The sequence below is a fragment of the Papio anubis genome, chromosome 3 (genome assembly GCF_008728515.1).
Source record: "Papio anubis isolate 15944 chromosome 3, Panubis1.0, whole genome shotgun sequence".
In the NCBI taxonomy this organism is placed as follows: domain Eukaryota; kingdom Metazoa; phylum Chordata; class Mammalia; order Primates; family Cercopithecidae; genus Papio; species Papio anubis.
In genome coordinates this window covers 122,376,517-122,397,873 of record NC_044978.1, presented here as the reverse complement: position 1 = coordinate 122,397,873, position 21,357 = coordinate 122,376,517, and the positions used below count along the sequence as shown (strand labels likewise).

Genomic DNA, 21,357 nt, shown 5'->3' with positions numbered 1-21,357 from the left:
GCAGATCAGCAGTCTGCTATTGGACATACAAATTTGAGATGATTATTAGACATCCAAAGAGAGATGTCATGTAGGAAATTAGATATCAAGTCAAGACATAGGGGAGAAATCTGGGTTGGAGATATAAATGTGAGTGTTGTCAACCTATACATGGTATTGAAAGAAAAGAAGACAGATATTTATGTGCATAGAGACAGGCACGTGGGTAAGACGTGGTGGAGGGAGCTTCTGCAAGGTCTCTACTGTGTGCTCAATTTTCCCAGTGGAAAGAGAAGCCACGTTATCCATAGGGAGTTTCTAGTTAAGGGTCAGGAGGAACAGCACATGCCCAGCTGTAGAGTAAGAGTGATTCCCAGTAATAACTGCCAGACTACTAGCCTTTATCTGGCCTAAGTTTCCCAGACTCTGGAAGTCTAGGGCCCATTCTGTCAGTGTGTCTCTTTGGTCCACCGTCCCAGATCTCAGTTTTTCTCACCTGTGTCTTTGTGGTAGGGTAAGCATACAACGTGGCTCTTTCCTAAACAGGGACTTTAGTATCCTGGCTCAGAGAACCTGCTCTTCCAAGTCATTTGAATGCAGGGTGCCTGGAAAGGAGAAGAAGGAACCATCGAGTTCAACAACTTTAAACCTCGCTCCATTCTTTTACGTGAATCCTAGGGAAACAATTTTATTTTTGGTAAAAGATTTATATGTGCAGATGTTCGTAAGTGTTATTTATAATAAAAAATAATGAGGAAACACTCTAAACATCCCAAGAAGGGGGGAACGGTTAAATAAATTGTCATACACCTGTAAGATAAAATATTATATAGGCATTAAAAGCAATATTTACAACAATGCTTAATAAGATGGCAAATGACTACAATATAATGTTAGATAAAAAGTAATATAGACGTCAGTTGAATTGTGAGAGATTTTCTAACTCCAGAGAGATTCTTCAAGCAATCACTAGGTCAACAGACACAGATGTTTCTCTTTCTTCCTATGATAAAGATCAGGGATCCAAACTTGTTCGAAAAGTTGAAGAGGCACCATTTGTTCTCATTGGAATGGCAGGCTTTCCAGCAATTGTCCCATATGGATTATACAAATGGAAGAGCAGAGGAAATGCTAAAATGTCCCTTCTCCTGATGCACACGTGTTGTAGAAGCAATGGCTGTTGGTATGGGCTGTCCTGTGTATTAGGAATTCTGGGCAAAGCCTAAGCCTTGGAAGGAGGGTGCTGTCTTGATCTGGTGAGAGGACCTTACTTCAGTTAGACATCTCATTATTGCAGTTACATGTTTATGTTGGAAATAAATTATTTGAGTGGGTTCAGATGATAACATGGTATTTTGAATATTGGCTTCCTTTCTTGCAGGCTTGATTTGCCTGGTGACCAAATTACTAGTGACTAGTTCACTAACAAGGTCATTCAGGGGAAATCAAGTTAACATAAAAGAAACATGTCACCTAATTCCACTTGATGGTGTTAAAACTTTAAAACCACCTTCTTAGACAGTAAACATGAAATTAGGACCAGGTATGGTGGCTCATTCCTGTAATCCCAGTACTTTGAGAGGCCAAGGCGGATGGATCACTTGAGGCCAGGAGTTTGAGACCAGCCTGGCCAACATAGCAAAACCCCGTCTCTACTAAAAATACACACACACACACACACACACACACACACAATTAGCCGGGTATGGTGGTGTATACCTGTAATCCCAGCTCCTTGGGAGACTGAGCCATGAGAATCACTGGAACCTGGGAGGCAGAGGTTGCAGTTACTATACTCCAGCCTGGGTGATAGAGAGAGACAGAAAAAAAAAAAAAAAAGAAAGAGAAAGAAAGAAAGAGGGAAAGAGAGAGAGAGAGAAAGAGAGAAAGAAAGAAAAAAGGAAAAAGAAAAGAAGAAATTAGTTCTAAAGAAGATAGCTGGCCATCCCTGAAGTTCTCCCAGTTTGCTGAAGAATTTCACATGCTTTGTATGTTATCTAGTAGTCCTATCTGCCTTACTTTTTAATTTAACTTTTCTTCTTCCTGTCTTGTGGACTGGCTGGCTCTTTTAGAACTCTTTCTGAAACGTGCATGGAATATATTAACAACTTTTAACGCCTCCTGTAACTCTTAAATGTATGTATGCATGTCTAAACCGAATCAAGAAAGCTTACAACAGGGCTTCATAGTAATAGTATTTATTTCAGAATCATAATTGTAAACATGAGAATAACTTATGAACTCTGGTTTAGCTCTTTTATAATTGCAGAATTATATTTTAGCTGCTGTTATATTAGATTAATTTTTAAATGTCATCTTGAAATAGAAATACGTATTTTAAGCGCTCATGCTAAGGTAAATGAAGAACACTTTTTAAATTTTCTCCAGAAGAATCATAAACAAGAGACTAAACAAATTACCTATAATGAAAGCGACTAATGAGCAAGCTGGTTTGGCCAGATACTATACACAAACTGTGATAACAGACAAAATGCTTACTTTGTAAGCTTTTTTTTTTTTTGAGATAGGATCTTGCTCTGTCACCCAGGCTGTAGAGTGCAGTGGCACGATCACGGCTCACTGAAGCCTTAACCTCCCAGGCTCAAGCAATCCTACCACATCAGCCTCCAGACTCACTGGGACTACAGGTGCACACCACCACACCCAGTTAATTAGAATGCTTTATTACACTTGTGAAATTCTCTTGTCTAACCTGAATTTACATTCTATAGTGGTAACATAGCATATGTGTTGTTATTAAAGTGACTATGTAAAAAAATATATAAAACTGTATATACAATATGATTCCAATTTTATACTTTCATATGTGCAGAGAACACAGAATGAAAGGAAGTATTCCTAATAATGGTTTGTCGGTGGTAGACTTGGGTTTTTTTCTATGTTATATAGTTCTGTGTTTTCTAAATTTTCAGTCAGAAGCAGATTTTTTCTTATAATTATATTTTTAAATTGTGATGGAGAATTTTCAGCAAATATTAAAATAAGGAACGCCTTGGGAGTGAACTGAGATGGCGCCACTGCACTCCAGCCTGGGTGACAGAGTGAGACTCTGTCTCAAAGAAAAAAAAAAACGAAGACTACAAATTGGGCTCAGTGTACACTGCTTGGGTGATGGAGGCACCAAAATCTCACAAATCACCACTAAAGAACTTACTCATATAACCAAACACCACCTATTCCCCAAAAACCCATGAAAATAAAAAATTTAAAAATATATATACTCATCTTTATCCCAACACAGTCACAAAATTTTTAATTTTTTTTAGTAGAGGAAGGGGCCCATCGAGGCAAGAGTGTCTAAGGCCAATGAACATGCTAACGCAGCCCTGAAAGCCATTCCTGCTGCTGCCTTTGTAACTAATTGCCTTCTCACACCCATGAAACTGGTGACTAGATACTGGCATTTACTGCAGAAAAAGCTCACTGGGCAACAGAGAGCGAGAAAAGCAGGAAGTGATTCTGCCTCATTTTCACCTTCCTGACTCATGCAAGAGCATCTAATCTAGCCATAGATGAGTTCTGGGGCTAGAAATCTAAATGGTTTTTAGATGGATTTTAGTGAAATGGCTTTTGAATGGACGCTGAGTGCCTGTCTCTCACTGCATCCACTACACTTGTGTGTGTTAGTAGAACTACTACAGGACCACACACCAGAGGAAGGGAGAGACTACAGGCGCCGATATAAAATCAGTTAAACTTTGCTGAAAATGAAGGAAATGTTGCTTCACTCTCCAAGGAATACTTGTGTTTCTGTGCAGATCAGATCCTGATTCCATCCAAATCAGAACAGACGCTATTATCACACTGAGTTAGTATATTTCCCCCTGCCTAATTCAGGTAACAAAAAATCCACAAGTAAGGAGATGGGGACAATTCATATTCAAGTAAATAACAGCTTCCAGCTTCTTTTCCCATTTTTCCTTCCCTCTGATCTCATCTTCTACCACTCTTCCTCTTCCTCACTGTGCTCCAGCAACCCCTAAAACATGCCACATGCACTCCCACCTCAGGGCCTTTGCACTTGCTAGTCCAAAGCCATCTCACTCACAGCTATCCTACATAAAAGGGCAACCTCAAGCACCCCCTCTTTCTCACTCTACTTTTCTACACAGGACTTGTCACCTTTGGACACACTCTGTTTTACATGTTTATTTGCTCATGACATATCCACCCTTCTGGAAAATAAACTCTATGAAGACTGGATCTTTGATTTATTCACTGTTGTATCCTCAGCACCTGTAGTAGTGTCTGGTGCTTATTAAGTGCTCAAAACATTTGTAAATAAATGAATGAATAATTAATATTAATACCTTGGCTCTCCTTTTCTCCCAGTTCAATTCATTTTAGCTGCTGTGGTCACCTTCAAAGGTCCTTGAGAGAGACATGTCAATTAGGTCATGCACACTGAACTGCAACTGAGATGAATGACATCATTGGTCATCAAAATTTAGGTTAAACATTTCCTCAGTAGTTACTCAATATTTTATACATGAGGACAGACCCAAAGAGAAGTACTTGCTTAGGGCCACACAGGGCCAAAGTTTAGGTCTCCTAATTCTGAGTCCAGAGTAGTATTTTCTTTTACTTTTTTTTTGTTTTTTTTGACAGAGTCTTACTCTGTCACCAGGCTGGAGTGCAGTGGTGCGATCTCAGCTCACTGCAACTCCGCCTCCCAGGTTCAAGCGATTCTCCTGCCTCAGCCTCCCAAGAAGCTAGGACTACAGGTGTGCACCACTGTGCCCAGCCAATTTTTGTATTTTTAGTAGAAATGAGGTTTCACCATGTTGGCCAAGATGGTCTCGATCTATTGACCTCGTGATCCACCCACCTAAGCCTCCCAAAGCACTGGGATTACAGGTGTGAGCCACCACACTCGGCCAGCCAGAGTATTTTCTGCTACATATCATAGCAATGTCTATGCTTTTGGTATTCTTATTACCAGGAATATTTGAGGAAAAAAATGACTAATATGGGCAATCCTCAATTCTATTATTATTATATTATATTTATTTTTAGAGACGAGTTTTCATCATGTTGCCCAGGCTGGTCTCGAATTCCTGAGCTCAAGCGATCTGCCTGCCTCAGCCTCCCAAAGTGCTGGGGTTACAGGTGTGAGTCATCATGCCTAGCCCTCTCTTTTATTTTTGTTGAGCTTAGAAAATGACATGGCTTTCCATCTTCACTTATATATAGCCTAAGTATTGGCATCATGAGTTCTACAACCTCACTTATGAAAGGAATTAGCTTGTACCTGTTCTCTAGTCACTTTCCCCCTAGCACCACCTACCAACTTTGTTTAAATTCCTACAAGTACCAGTAACAAAACAATTTTACCAAATTATTATTATTCACTATGATCCTGTCATCCATTGAGGTATGATATCCAATTAGGCAATGTTAGTTCCTGGAAAACCGAAACACTCATCATTTTGGAAATGAAAAGTAATTGCTGGATTCACTAGCCAGAGCACAGACAAAATTCGTCTTGTCCTGAGAAATGTCAAAGCTTTGAATTTTTAAGTAAAAGTCTAAAAATATCTGGTGCTGAAACCATTATTGCCAACTAAGTGGTCCTATATACTGAATTCTTCTGACTCAAAAGAATTCCTATAGCATCCCACCACCCCCAACCCCACACCTCATTCTTGTTTATGTGAGGCTGGCAGTCAGAAAAGTGAGTCATTAGTTAGGCTTAACTTTTGGAGAGGTATATTATTTGCAGACAGATTGTACCTGAAAATTCTATTCCAAGATTTGAAAGGATTGTAGCAGAATTTTCCTGGGATACGTTTGCAATGACACTTGACAGAGAGAAGAAGGAAGATATGTGTCTAGATAGCTAGAGGGAATCTCAGCAGTGTTAAGGCCATCTAGAGCATCAAACTTCGTTGGGGAAAATTCTGGAAGACCTGCTGGTGAGCAAAAGACCAGCAGTAGGGGCTAATCTATCCTAGGGATGAGAGCAGGTGCCCTCTCATCACTCACCTGAAGGAGAAAGGTACCAAATAAAGCATTTCAGACTAGGAGAATGCAGCTAACTCCTAATGAAGTGACTTTCAGTTTAGTTTTGTTTTGTTGTAGCCAATCCCATTGTTATATGCAGTGTAACTTTCTGGGAAATAGCTGTAATTTCACTCATTTCTCTCCCTCTTCAAGAAGAGTATGGAAATGCAATTGAATGAGAATATGTTATTATAAGATATTGTACTTAAGATCCTTCTGTATGATAAAGACAGAAAATCCTACTTACACAAGGGAGGAAATTTACTGGGTTGTGTAACTGAAAATCCAGGGATAGTATGAGCTTTAGGCACAGCTGGATTCAGGGTTCAAAATGTGTCACTAGGTCATGGATTTCCTTTATCTTTCACCTCTGCCTTCCACAGATGGGCTTTAGCCTCCGGTTCTACATGGGAGCAAGCTGACTACACAGAAGTGCCAGCTTCATATTATCCCAGGTTCAAGTCCACTGGGAAGGAGTGCCTGCCTGGAGGATGCCAGACTCTCACTGGCCAGAGTGCCTCTGGGATGGGGATGGGGAAGGGGAAAACCCCATAACCACTGGGATTGAGTAGAGGGATGGAGTAAATCACTAACTAAAAAGTGGAAAGTGTAACAAAGAATGTCACAAGGAAAGGCCAAGTAACCAGAATGTTCATAAAATAGGGAAAACGTAATATCTGTTCAAATTCAAATTCACTGCATTGAATATTGTGTGACATCCCGTAACTGAAGAGATAGCAGTGTGTGTTCACCAAGGTTGAGAGTACAGGCAACATTGGGCTGGTGGAAAGGAATATAGAACTATGCTTCAGGATTGCTGAGTAATCATCTTGTTTGATTGCTTATTTTCCCATGTGATCCTGAGTGATTCATCTCACCTTTCAGGTTCTCAGGCTTTTATATTTTTTTTTCCCATCTGTTAAACAGAACTGCCTGTGTTACTCATCTTACCAGGTTACTGTGTAGCTGAAATCAAATAAAACATTTAATAATACTTTTATTAGGCCGGGTGCGGTGGCTCACGCCTGTAATCCCAGCACTTTGGGAGGCCAAGGTGGGCAGATCATGAGGTCAGGAGGTCGAGATCATCCTGGCTAACATGGTGAAACCCCGTCTCTACTAAAAATACAAAAAAATTAGCTGGGCGTGGTGTCAGGCACCTGTAGTCCCAGCAACTTGGGAGGCTGAGGCAGGAGAATGGCGTGAACCCAGGAGGTGGAGCTTGCGGTGAGCCAAGATGGCGCCACTGTACTCCAGCCTGGGCCACAGAGTGAGAGTCTGTCTCAAAAAAAAAAAAAAGTTTTATTAATTTATCATGAGATATATTTCCATACAGATATTACATATTTTGTTTCAATAAAGGATGAGGCCAATCCACCCAGTGATTTTTCACTTCTGAGGGCTGTGCGGTTCTTGAATTCCTGACTGCAAAACTGAAGCGAGTTTCTTTCACTGGTTCTAACAAGTGAGTCCAAAGTTTAATCAGATATTCATTCACTGAACTTTTACTAAAAAAGAACATTTGAGGAATTAGCACAAGATCTGAGATGAAGGTAATCCACTGACAGATTTTTCTTTCATTCTTATTCATTTGATCTGAAAATGTGTTTGAGCACCTACAGTGTGATGAACAATATAGATGTGGTCCTGCATTCATGGAGCTGAGAGTTAAAGTGGCATTAAAATATTAAACTAAGCTGTGTTCGGTAACATACATCAGCTACTCAGGAGGATGAAGCAGAAGGATTGCTTGAGCCCAGGAGTTTAATGCTGTAATGTGCAATGATCATGCCTGTGAATAACCCCTGCACTTCAGTCTGGGCAATACAGCAAGACCCTGTCTCTAAAAAATATGTATATTAAACTAACAATCAAATGAATGAACATATAATGACCAACTGACAGAAGCTATAAGACATTAGAGAAGCCTCTCTGGTGAAGTGACAGATAATCTGAAACCCAAATGACGAGTAGACTTAGTCATTGGGAAATTGTGATGCTGTGAGAGAACTCGAAATCAGAAATGCTCCAAACAAAGTAAAATGCTGGTGAAGATGTTCCATATTGGATGCTGGTTGTTTTTGTTCACTTAACATCCCTATCCCCGTTCTTTTGGTAATCTAAATTCTTGTAGTTTAGGCATCTACGTGACCAAGACCTGACTGTAGTACTCTTTTCTCCAGGGTATCAATCAGTTCAGATATGGACACTTGTTTTAACCTAGCCAGACAAAGTGTTGTTCTCTGGAGACTTTCTTGTATAATGTCAGGAAAAACTGAAACATTTAGCTGCAGTTATTAAGCTAAGAATGTGTAATGGTGTGAGATTCAGCCAACTATATAGTTAGAGGAAGCACAGTCTACACAAGACTACCTACTTCCAACACCAACAGCAAACTCAGGAGGTTCCCAAAACATACCTTTGATAATTCACTGGAAGAATTTACAGAGCTCACAGAAAGTTGCTGTACTCATGGTTACAGTTGACTGCAGGGAAAAAATACAAGTTAAACACAGGCCAAGGAAGAGACACATGGGCCTGGAAGTGAAGTGGTATCACTGTCTAGAGTAGATAGCCGGCGTTCATCATCTCACACCAAGAAGATTAAGGACATGGACATACACACAGGGAGTGAGTTTAGGAGCAGAGGTTTAACAGGCAAAAGAAAGAGAAAGGATAAGTGAGAGAGAGACAGAGAGAGAGAGAAAGAGAGAGAGAGAGAGAGAGAGAGAAAGAGAGATGCTTGAAAAGGAAGTCAGGTGTGTAGTGGGCGGGCACTGGATTTTATAGATACACTTGAGGAGGCGGGTCTGATTTACACAGGGCCCACAGATTGGTTGGACCAGGTGCGATGTTTACATACAGGGTGGGGAAGGTTGGCTACTAAACCCTAATCCGATTATGCAAATGAGCTTTCCACTTGGCTGGCACTATGTTATCTACTCCTTACTGTATATGTATCTGGCAAAGAGAAGGGAAGATGGAGCTGTTATTTTGAACATGCTTAGTCCCAGGTAGCCTTTTCCTATTGGCACAACTGCCAGCATTCACCCATGCAAGCTTCTAGCTTGCTTTTCTATGTCTGCAGCTCAATTTTACAGACTGTTCTTTGTTACAAAACAAATGATTTGGGGGCTGCTTTTCATTAAAAGGAAAACCTTACTGAGGACTTCCTTACCCTCACTATCGGCCTAAATAATTTCTTTTTAACTCCTATATCAGAAGGTGCCAGATGTGGAGTTTCCAGTTGTCCTCTCCCCATGGAGTCGGGGCATCTTTACTGTCCTGGCATCAGTGTGTGATGGTATGCAAAGTACTGCCACAGAGAAAATTCCCTGAAGCCTCAGGGCCCGGAGTTTTACTGGAGCTCCACACAGGCAAAATTGATTAGCCATGAGACTGATTTCAGTTTCCAGTACCCAAAGTCCCCACCTTAAGTAACCTTGGTGGTGTGACTCAAAGCCATAATCACAAAGCTCTAAATCACATTGTTACTATCTGGTTGGCCCAAGGCCCCCAGGCAAACAGAGACACTCTTGTCAGGCATGACATTCCAAGGACCTAAAGATTACCTCCCAGAAACCAAGAGCAAAGGCCAGATCACTCTTTGAGTAAGGTTCATTCCTTACTTCACAAACAGGCATCTCTGACAGTGAATATTCTGCCTTCATAATGACAGTCTGTGATAAGAAGAAATTAAATCAAAGATAAGCAGAGTTAAAAGATGAAGCAACAGAGCAATAAGGTCATAGTTTGAGTTCCCAGAACCAGCCACACCTGAAGTCAGCTGCCTCCTAGGCTCCTCACTTGCATGCACTACCATATTTCCTTTTTCACTTAAGTTTGATTGAGTTTATATTTGCCCTTTGAACTAGAGAAGTTCTGAGGTAGGAGAGAGCCTTTTCATTTCAAAGATTTGAAAGAACAACTGGAATATAGTGAGCAAGGGAAAGTGAGTGGTAGAGAAAGCTAAAGACATTGAAAGGGGGCAAGATCATGTGAGGGTGTAACGGTGATATTAAGAATGAGGCATTATCCTAAGGGAATTAATGCAGAAATAGAAAACCAAATACCAGATGTTCTCACTTATAAGTGGAAGCTAAACATTGACACAAAAAAGGGAATAAGAGGTACTGGGGCCTATTTGAGGGTGGAGGGTGGGGAGAGGGTGAGGTTTGAAAAGCTACCTTGGGTAACTATGCTGATTACCTGGGTGAAAAAATTATCTGTACCCCAACTCCTGTGACATGCAATTTACCCGTGTAACCTGCATATGTACCCCTTGAACTGAAAGTAAAAGTTGGGAAGAAAAACAGAATTAGGGAATTTCCCCTAAGTGCAGTGGGAATCTTCTGAAGGATTTTTAAAGGCAAGCGACATTATCTGATCTATCTATACATCTATATATAGATTTTTTTTTTTTTTGAGATGGAATTTCGCTCTTGTTGCCTAGGCTGGAGTGCAGTGGCACAATCTCGGCTGGCTGCACAACCTCCACCTCCCAGGTTCAAGCAATTCTCCTGCCTCAGCCTCCCGAGTAGCTGAGACTACAGGCACCAGCAACCATGCCCAGCTCATTTTTGTCTTTTTAGTTTCACCACGTTGGCCAGGCTGGTTTCAAACTCCTTATTCAGGTGAATCCACTTGCCTTGGCCCCCCAAAGTGCTGGGATTACAGGCGTGAGCCACCGCGCCCAGCCAATCTGAGCTATACTTTAAAACATATACAAGGAGAAAGGACAGGATTATGGGGAAGAGTGCAAACGATAAGAGTATTTACATTTAAGAAAAATTCGGAAGTAAATTGACCTGTTGGACTGTCTATGGATGGCTACTTTCTCTAGCAAGTGTCAAAAATTAGCCTCAGATTTATGGCATGAGCCAGTGGATGGATGGAAGTAGCATTTTTTGAGATGAGAAAATAAAGGAATGAGATTGTAGATCAGTTTGGGATATGATAAATTTAAAATGCCTGTGAGTCATTCAAGTAAGATGTTGGTTTCAAAGACACAAGAGAAGAAAGTATGTCAGAAAGCAGGGAGTGGTCAACTGTGTTCAATATTTCTGAGAGTTAAGATGAGCACCAAAAGTGTCTGCTGGGTCTGGAAACATGACAGCTTTTGAGGACCTCGAACAAGAGCGGTTTTAATAGAGTGGTGGCAAAGAAGCCATGTGAATTGGAGTAAAGAGCGAATGAGAGGCAAAGCAATTAAAACTGCACATATGCAACATTCTTAATAAGATTGTCTGTGAAAGAGAGTAAAGAGAAAACGACATGGGTGTGAAGTCTGGGGAAGGCTTGTTTGCTTTTAAGCTGGGAAATGTTTGGTCATGTCTGAATGCAGATAGATAGATACTGATAGAGATAAATATGGAAGATGTAGAGGAAAGAAAAATAATTTACTAGTCAGGGTAATGATAACTGCTATAACCAAAGGAATCTGCAATATATAATAGGTCAAACACAATAGAAATTTATTTCTCATTCACATGAAGTTCAAAACAGAAGTTCTGTTTTTTCTTTCTCTTCTTTTTCTTTCTTTCTCTTCTACTTTCTCTTCTTTCTTTCTTTCTTTCTTTCTTTCTTTCTTTCTTTCTTTCTTTCTTCTTTCAATGAATCAAGTGCAGTAGTGAGAAGTGGAGAAAGAGTAGAATGAAGAGTTTGATCTGTAACTGACTATGACCAATCAGTTGAGATAACTCACTACCTTCAGACCAGCCCCAAATAAATGTTGTTAATGGTAGCTGGGTCTTCTCTAAATGGTGATACTGAAATACAGACTGCATCCATCTTGTGGAAGTCTCATCCTTAATAGTTGGTTTTCAAGTTTGCTGTGCCTCTCTGCATCAAATGGCAGAAGGTGTTACAGTAGGTAGCTAGCCAGGCATGAGTAGGGCAGGAGAGGGCTCCCCCAACACCCCTACTGGGAAGATCAGGTGCCCATCTGGTGGTGGCCAGGCAGTTGTTAACTGTCTCTCTAAAATAATACTTGGTCACGGCCAGCATCAGGGAAAGGCAGTCTTCCTATATAGAGAGGAAACACCTGTAACTGGTAATCGGCAGCTTTCAGGAGTTGGGCGAGTGAACCCAGGCATTTGAGAGACAAAATGACAGAGTATGACAGAGTATGACCTTCCAGGGGCATTCCACTGGAAAAGAGAAGAAAGCCTCAGGTGAGCATGTGTACAGCTCCTTAAACACATTGTGCATGCTCACCTCCCAAGCACAAGGAGGGCACTGCACGTGCAGGTGGGTCACCCTAAGGGAAGAATTAAAAGAAAGGGGTGCAAGATGCCAGAAAGACACTAGCATATAAAACTCCAAGTCACAAGGTCAAACACTGCACTTGTCCTTCAAGTTGCCTGCTTGGGTCTCTTCCAAGTGTACTTTCCTTTTATTCCTACTCTAAAGCTTTTTAATAAACTTCCACTCCTACTCTGAAACTTGCCTCCATCTCTTTTTCTGCCTTATGGCCCTCGGTCGAATTCTTTCTTCTGAGGAGGCAAGAATTGAGGCTGCTGTAGACCCGTACAGATTTGCCACAGGTAACCCAGATATTCGCCACCCGTAAGAAAGGGAGAAGAAGCATTCTTGCTTTTGAAGCTAGCTGGTGGACCATGCCACTTCTAATCATATTATATTGAGAATAACTAGTCATGTGGTTCCACCTAAAGGCAAGAGAGGCTAGGGAATGTCGTTTCTGGTCAGGCAGCCACTACTTCCCAGCAACAACTTTATAGCAAGAAAGAAGAAGCCTAGATTTAGGAGGACAATGATTTCTGCTGCAGGTAACAAATAACCAGTTAGAAACATTCTCTGAGAAGGCAGGACAGAATGGGATCCAGAACACACATGAAATAATTTGCTTTTGGTAGGAGGAGGGACAAACCCTCCATTGAAAGAGAAGGAATGAGAAGTAAACAGGGGTTTGTATCTTTCTTACTTATAGTGAGTGCCAATTGGAGGAACAGCGTTAAGATTATAGGAGTTGAAACCAAGTTGTGCCCAAATTTGGGACCCTAGTCTACCACACAGAATTTGGTTGAGGAATAAGGACGGCCTACTTTAGCAAGAATGTTTACTAACAGGATTGAATTAGAAGGAATACACAGACAGGATAAACCATGCTTGAAGAAAGCTGAGATTTATTCTTTTGGGGGCTACTTCACACTATTTCTGGCCTCTGTCAGGATGATCTAAAGAAAAATTCAGAGAATGAGGTTTTGTCTCAACATGAAATCACCTTAAAAGCAGTGCCAAAGGCCTTGCCCTCCCTCAAGTATAATAGCATAAAAAACAAACTAAAAACCTTGCTAAAACTAACCTGGAGGAAGAGGCCAAAAGATAAACAATAAGTTGCTCTCTACTTGTAGAAGCTGAGGAGAAAGCTGATCACGAGCTGGGTCAGATTAGCCAGCCCTGATACCACAACTGGTGGTGAAGTCAGCAGCACAAATTCAAAAAGCCTTGCTGTGCTAGGCTTCACTATCTTGGCTCTCACACAAGAAAGGGAACTTGTGACCAAAAGGGACACTCCAAAAAGAATTTCAATGAAGTACAACTTGAGCAAAAACAATAAGTTGCCCAGATTTCTTGGATCACAGACAGAGGGCCTGGCATGTGGAATGAATGCCATCAGCAGAGAACACAGCCTTGATTGGTAGCTATGGAGCCCACTGCCCACGTGGTGTCCCCAGGCCGGCTTCCTGGTGAATGCTTTTTGGTGAATGCCAATCCACTCCCCCGGCTCCTTCTTGCTGTTTTTTTCTCCCTCCAAATGATTCCCACAGAAATTTTTCCCACCCTAGACACCATGATAAATATTCTTTACTAAGATGTCATCGCAGTTTGGCTTTGTAAAAACTTTTCCTTCGGGAATGCAGAGCAACATTGATGGTAGGAATTAAAATGGTTCAACCCTTTGGAGAATTGTTTAGCAGTTTCTCACAGTGATAAACGTATATCTACCCTATGATTCAACAGTTCCACTCCTGGGTATTTACCCAAGAGCAGTGAGAATATATGTTCACACAAAGACCATCACAAGAATGTCCACGGCAGCTTTTTTAATAAGAAGCCAAAACTGGAAGCAACCTAAATATATATCAACAGGAAAAAGGATAAACAAATTGTTGTATATCTACACAATTCAATACTACTCAGCTCTAATAATCTGATTTTTAAAATGGGCAAAAGATTTGAATAGACATTTCTCAAAAGAAGATATACAAATGGTAAACAGCATATGAAAAAGTGCTCAACATCATTGATCATCAGAGAAATACAAATCCAAACTACACTGAGATATCATCTCACTCCAGTTAAAATGGCTTTTATTCAAAAGACAGGCAATCACAAGTGCTGGTGAGGATGTGGTGGAAAAGGAACTTTGGACAATGCTGATGGGAATGTAAATTAGTGCAACCACTAAGGAGAACAGTTGGAGGGTCCTCAAAAAACTAAAAATAGAACTACAATATGATCCAGCAATCCTAATGCTACCTATATTCCCAAAAGAAAGGAAATCAGAATATCAAAGAGATATTTACACCCCCATGTTTGTTGCAGTACTGTTCACAATAGCCAAGATTTGGAAGCTACCAAAGTGTCCATCTGCAGATGAATAGATACAGAAAATGTGGTTCCTATGCAGAATGGAGTACAATTCAGCCACAGAAAAGGATGAGATCCTGTCATTTGCAAAAACATGATTATAACTGGAGGTCATTTTGTTAAGTGAAATAAGCCAGGCACAGAAAGACAAATATTGCATATTCTCACTTATTTGTGGGTTCTAAAAGTCAAAACAATTGAACCATGGAGATAGAGAATAGGATGGTTACCAAAGGCTGGGAAGGGTAACGGCAGAGGGGGTGAGCAGGAGGTGGAGATAGTTAACAGGTACAAAAAAAGAATAGTTAGAAAGAATGTATAAGATCTAGTACTTGACAGCACAATGAGCGAACTATAGTCAGTACTCATTTAATTATACATTTACAAATAGCTAAAAGTATAATTGGATTGTTTATAACACAAAGGATACATGCTTGAGGGGATGGATACCCAATTTTCCATAAAGTGATTATTACACATTGCATGCCTGTACCAAAATATCTCATGTACCCCCTAAATATGTACCCACAAAAATTAAAAAATAAAAAAATTTAAATACTACTTGGCAATAAAAACAGACTACTGGTTAGTGCAATGGCATGAATGAGTTACTAAAACAGTATGCTGAGTGAAAGAAAGCCAGATGCACACAAAATTATACAGTTTGATTCTGGGATGATGAAAATGTTCTATATCTTGTTTTGAATGGTGGTTGCATGTGTGTATAAAGCTGTCAAACCCCATTTAACTGAACATCTCAAATCAATGTTTTTATTGAATAAACATTATACCTCAAAAATAATCTTTTATGAAATGCTGTTAACATACCCTTTACCTATTCTCATACTTCAGGTGCTTGAAAATAAGCTTTCTGTCCCTTCTAATATCTTAGAATGGCTTACAAAGCAGTCTAGAATTTAAAGGCAAACACCAGCAGCAGTACATGACACACTGCAGCTAAACCCATGGAGAAATGGGCTAAGTGTGAGTGCCCTGGCATGTGGCACTGGAATTAAACCCTGTTAACTGTATTTTTGCCACCAACAGACACCTCTTCTATTCTGGCTTAGAAGGAGGTAAGCACTAATTCTAACTATACTGGCTCCTAGGGGTTACACTGAGAGAACTTAGCAAGAATTGACACATATAGTATGGGAATAGAAAAATCTGGTGCCATCATCTTTTAAATTTTAATTTAATTTTTAAATTTAAAAAAATTGCCAGGCATGGTGGCTCATGTCTGCAATCCCAGCATTAGCACTTTGGGAGGCTAAGGCGAGTGGATGGCTTGAGCCCAGGAGTTTGAGAACAGCCTGGACAACATGGCAAAATCCCATCTCTGCAAAAAATACAAAAATTATTCAGGTGTGGTGGCATGTGCCTGTGGTCCCAGCTACTCAGGAGGCTGAGTGGGGAGAATTGCTTGAGTCCGGGAAGCGGAGGCTGCAGGGAGCCAAGATCATGCCCCTGCATTCCAGCCTAGGCAACAGAATGAGACCCTGTCAAAAAAAAGAAAAAAGAAAGAAAGAAAAAGAAAAAAATTTGAGACAGGGTCTCACTCTGTCATCCAGGCTGGAGTGCAGTGGCATGAACATGGCTCATTGCGACCTCCCATGCTCAAGCAATCCTCTTACCTAGCCTCCTGGGTAGCTGGGACTAAAGGTGGGCACCATCATGCCCAGCTAATTTTTAAATTTTGTGTAGAGACAGAGTCTCCTGATGTTAGCCAGGCTTGTCTCGAACTGCTGGGCTCAGGCAATCCTTCAGCCTCAACCTCCCAAAGCGTTGGGATTACAGGTGTGATGCACTGCACCTAGCCTGTGTTGTCATCTTTAATCCCTAGATAGACTCCCTTCTCTGATTTCCTATTGTATTCTTACCCGTACCAAACAACTCAGCTCTTTATTTTGTATATAATAGATTACTTATGAGGCAGGCAATACAGTGGAATGGTTAAAAACATAGTCTGTGTAATCAGAGAGAAATCTGAGTTCAAATTCTAGCTCTGTAATTTATTACCCATCTAAATTCAGAGAATGCACTCAGTCTCTCTATGGTTCAATAACCTTTTATGCTAGACACTCTGGATTCCAAGAGGGAAAGATTGAAGAGGGATGTTCTATACTTAACAGACTTGTCAGTTTCACTCTCCTGGGATAGAATGGTCAGTAGGTTGGGAGAGCTGAAGGTTGTTGTGCTGATGGAAAGGAAACATCAGGAATGGGGACAAAACATTATCTCCCTAGCAATTTGTATGGGATTTCACGACATTCAAAGCTCTTCCCCTAAGTTGTCTACTGTAAAGAAAGTATTATCATCCATATTTAATAAATATAGAAACTGAGGTTCAAAAATTATTCTGTATCCACGTGAAGCTGACAATAAACCAACTACACCTTCAGTAAGTGAACAAAATGATTTTCAATGACTTGTTAGTTTATAATATAGGCAAATATTTTAAACTTATAATAGACAAATTAAATATATAAAGAAAAAGTCACAAGTAGTAAGTATATACTGTAATGGATTTTGTATAAATCAAACATAAGCATGTAGTCGTCACCCAAATGAAGAAACTGAACACTCCCAGTGCCTCCAAAACCAGCCTCCACAGCCACTCCCTCACAGCCTCCCCGAAGAGTAACCATATCTTCACTTCTAACATTGAAATTAGTTCTGCCTGTTTTTGAACTATATGAAAGTAGAATCATATTAAATCACACACTAGGCTCCTTTTTGCCCATCACTTTTGCTCAGTTTGGTATGATCCATCCATGTTGTGATCATTCTTATTGCTGTGCAGTCTTCCCTAGAAAGGACATAGCACAGTGTCTGTTCATTCTAGTGGATGGGCATTTGGGTAGTTTCCAGCTGGGGGATTTTATGACTACTGTTGCTATTAGCATAAATGTCTTTCTGTGAGCCTATATATGAATTTTTGTTCCGCAAAAATTCAGCTGTAGACTTGCTGAGTCTTAGGGACTTCATATGTTCAGCTTGAATAGAGAGTGCCAAACTGTTTTCCAAAAGGTTTGTACCAACTTGCATTCCTACCAGCAACTAGCTCCTTTTGTTTCCCATCCTTGCCAATACTTGTTACTATCAGTCTTTTGCATTTTGGCCATTGTGGTGAAGCTGGGGCATGTTTTATCTTCAGTACCAACTGTTGGTAGTCCTTTCTTTTTTTCTCTCCTACTTGAGTTTCATTTCCTTTCACACAGTGGCTGAGATACTTTTGTTCCACTTTCTTCTTTTTACTTAAAGTTGTCCATTCTAGAAGAAATTCTGGTGAGTTCTTTCTTGTCTTTTCTTTGTTTTTCGCCTCCCCCCCATGTTGCTTTCAGTCACCCTGACACGTACTTCTTAACCACCTCTCAGAGCCACTCCTCCAGGTGACCTTGGCGACACTGGTCAGGGCATTCAGCCACCTGGACCATGACCCCACTTGTACCCCCAGGGTCTCTGGTTTGCATTTTCTCTCCTATCTCATCTAGTCCCATTCACACCCATCCTGGGAACAGTTCTAGTCCCATTTCTTTACCAGGCCCTAAAAACTGTCAGATAGGCCAGGCGCGGTGGCTCACACCTGTAATCCCAGTACGTTGGGAAGCTGAGGCATGTGGATCACCTGAAGTCGGGAGTTCAAGACCAGCCTGACCAACATGGAGAAACCCCGTCTCTACTAAAAATACAAAATTAGCCGGGCATGGTGACGCATGCCTGTAATCCCAGCTTCTTGGGAGGCTGAGGCAGGAGAATCGCTTGAACCCGGGAGGCAGAGGTTGCGGTGAGCCAAAGTCGCGCCATTGTACTCCAGTCTGGGCAACAAGAGCAAAACTCCATCTAAAAAGGAAAAACAAAAAACTGTCAGTTAATAAAAATAGTTAGCATTTGTTGACAGTTTACAATCTGCCAGAACATCATAATAATCTTACGTTCTACACAAAATTCTACATTTTACAGCTGGGGAAATTAAGGAACAGGAAGGTTAAAAAAAAGTTTCCAGAGTTCGAACTGCTACTGATTGACAGAACCAGAATTCAAACCCAGCGAGTCTTAACCCACAGTGCACACTCTTAGGACTTCAGTGACTTCAATCTCTATTGTCTGTGCCACTCATCTGCCAACTCTATTTAGATTCTTGTGTTTTTGGTCATCTTTATATTTCCATCTCCATCACCATGATTTTGAATCTTTAGGATCTCCCATCTGATCTTGTAGGCACTTAACAAATGGAAATATTGGTTGAAAAGAAAAGTAAAAACTTAAACATTCTATGTGAGAAATAATACCACAAGGTGAAAAACACAGGTAACAAATCAGAAGAGTAAAATATATGACAAAGATTTCATATCCTTACCATCCTTTTACAAATCTATAATAAAGAAGGCATGCAACCTATCGTTAAAAATGAGTAACATAGAAATGAGTAACATAAGAGTTGTTCCTTTCATAGTTCATATGTGTGATGATTGGGTGTTCATGCTCATGCGTGAGATGTGCTTCCCTTACGCCTTGTTCAGACATGAGCACTTTACCATCTGATGTGAACAAAATAATAATAATAAGTAATGTAAGAGTAAAGTAAGCAATTCACACTAGTGGAAATGGCTAAATAACTTATAAAAAGGTTTACTTCACTGGTAATAAAATGAATGAAAATCTGATTTTTTACTTTATACTTTCCTATATTCTCATGTATTTATTCATTTTTCAAGGAGTATGTATTAGTTTTATCCTTTTAAATTTTAATTTGATTAATTAATTAATTAATTTTTTTAGAGATGGAGTTTTACTGTATCACCAAGGCTGGAATGCAGAGGCATGATCATGGCTCACCGCAGCCTCAAACTCCTGGGCTCAAACAATCCTCCCACTTCAGCCTCCAGAGTAGCTGTAACTACAGCTACATGCCCACTACATCCAGTGAATTTTTTATTTTTTGCTGAGATTAGGGTCTTGCTATGTTGCCCAGGCTAGTCTCAAACTCCTGGCTTCAAGCAATACCCCCATCCTGGCTTCCCAAGGTGCTAGGATTGCAGGCATGAACCACTGCTCCTGGCCTTATCCTTTTCTATTAGTTATTTCTATTTGGGGAAAACAAAAGAATGTATATCACACATTCTAAGAATCTGAAACTCTCTGGGGTCTAATGGCAGGGGTTAAACAGTTTGGGGGCAAAGAGTTGCATTTCTAAGAAACCACTCACTCAATCTTTTTTTTACGTACTCAATTTTCTGCCCCCATGTTTCTGGGCAAATTAGTCACATCTGGACCATGTCATCAGGACCTGGCACATCTTTCCTCTCCCCCTCTCCTTTCTGTCCTGAGGATACAGTAGAGTCCTATAAACCAGACTCCTGGTACTTACCTACAGTACTACATTTTCCACTGGATCCCAGTCAGACTGGGTTCATCTGTGGCCAGTTCAGATGCCACAGCCCCTATAATGACCTATTAAAAATCTACATTGTCTGTTGATGTGACATATCTTCCTAGCAGAAAACCCAGCCATCACCTCAGATCCCAGCCCAGCTCCTCTTTCATTCCTCTCTCATCTTCTTCACTTAACCATGAACTTACCTGTCCTTCATACAAGAGTCCTAATAATATAAAATAGTGTCTATAATTTATTGAGTGTTATTATAACTTCATGCTAAGAATCAACACATATCTTCTCATTTTAATCCTCCCAACAATGCTTTTAGTTGCATATAATCACTATTTTACAGACATAAAAAATGAGGATCGCACAGGAACAGCCAAGCCAGGATGTTAAGATTTGTCTGTCTGGCCTTCTTTTGACCAGGGGTCTTTCTTCCCTCAGCTTTTCTTTTGCCCTGACTTTATTCTCTGTTAGGTCTGGATTCCTAGCACCATCAGATGACCTGTTCTCTCTCCCCATATAATTGCTTGGATTTCTCCTGATAGTGCCTCAGCAAGCTCTTAACAGTTTTCCTTTGTTGTCATCTGCACAGACACCTGTATGATCAAACATGCCCATCAGTTTCTTCCTGAATCTTTACTCTCAATACCTGTCAATCCAGTGCAGCCCAACTTAGAGGCTTCTCCGTCTCCAGTAACCTGCAGCATCAGCTGATTCCAGTTCGAATGGGAAAATGCTTTGTTTCTCTTGACTAAAAAACTGGGACTAGCAGGGTGTATTTGTGTTTTCAAAGAAGAATGTATCAGTCCAAGTAAGTTTCTAATGCAAGTAAATTTTCTAATTAGCAATGGTCCCCAATCTTTTTGGCACTAGGGACCGGTTTCCTAGAAGAAAATTTTTCCACAGAGAGGGTGGGGGTGAGGGTGGGGGTATGGTTTTGGAATAAAACATTTCCACCTCTGATCATCAGGTATTAGTTAGATTCTCATAAGGAGCACACAACCTAGATGCCTTGCATGAGCAGTTCACAATAGGGTTCCTGTGAGAATCTAATGCCACTGCTGATCTGATGGGAGGAAGAGCTCAGGCAGTAATGCTCACTTACCTGCCGCTCACCTCCTGCTGTGCGGCCCAGTTCCTAATAGGCCACAGACCAGTAACAGTCCACTGCCCAGGATCCTGGATCCCTGCTCTAATATGAAGAAATTCAGAAAAGAGATGGGAGGTGGCATTTTACAGAAAAGGAAGCTGAGTCTCAGAAAATGTTTGGCTTGGCCAAAAATAAGCAGCAAAATGTGAAAATGAAATTCCACTGTCTAATCATTGCCTCCAAGCCTTGTCCTCTTTCTGTCCCC

The 21,357-nt window shown here is 40.7% G+C and overlaps 1 non-coding gene and 1 pseudogene across 1 annotated transcript; both read left to right on the top strand.

Moving 5' to 3' along the window:
- Positions 1-887: 887 nt before the first annotated feature.
- On the top strand, positions 888-1,610 carry LOC108585814 (annotated as a pseudogene).
- A 17,450-nt stretch (positions 1,611-19,060) lies between these two features.
- Positions 19,061-19,163, top strand: LOC116274363. Its single transcript, XR_004182989.1, has one exon. It is a non-coding gene; the product is annotated as a small nucleolar RNA U13 (small nucleolar RNA).
- The last annotated feature ends 2,194 nt before the right edge of the window (positions 19,164-21,357 follow it).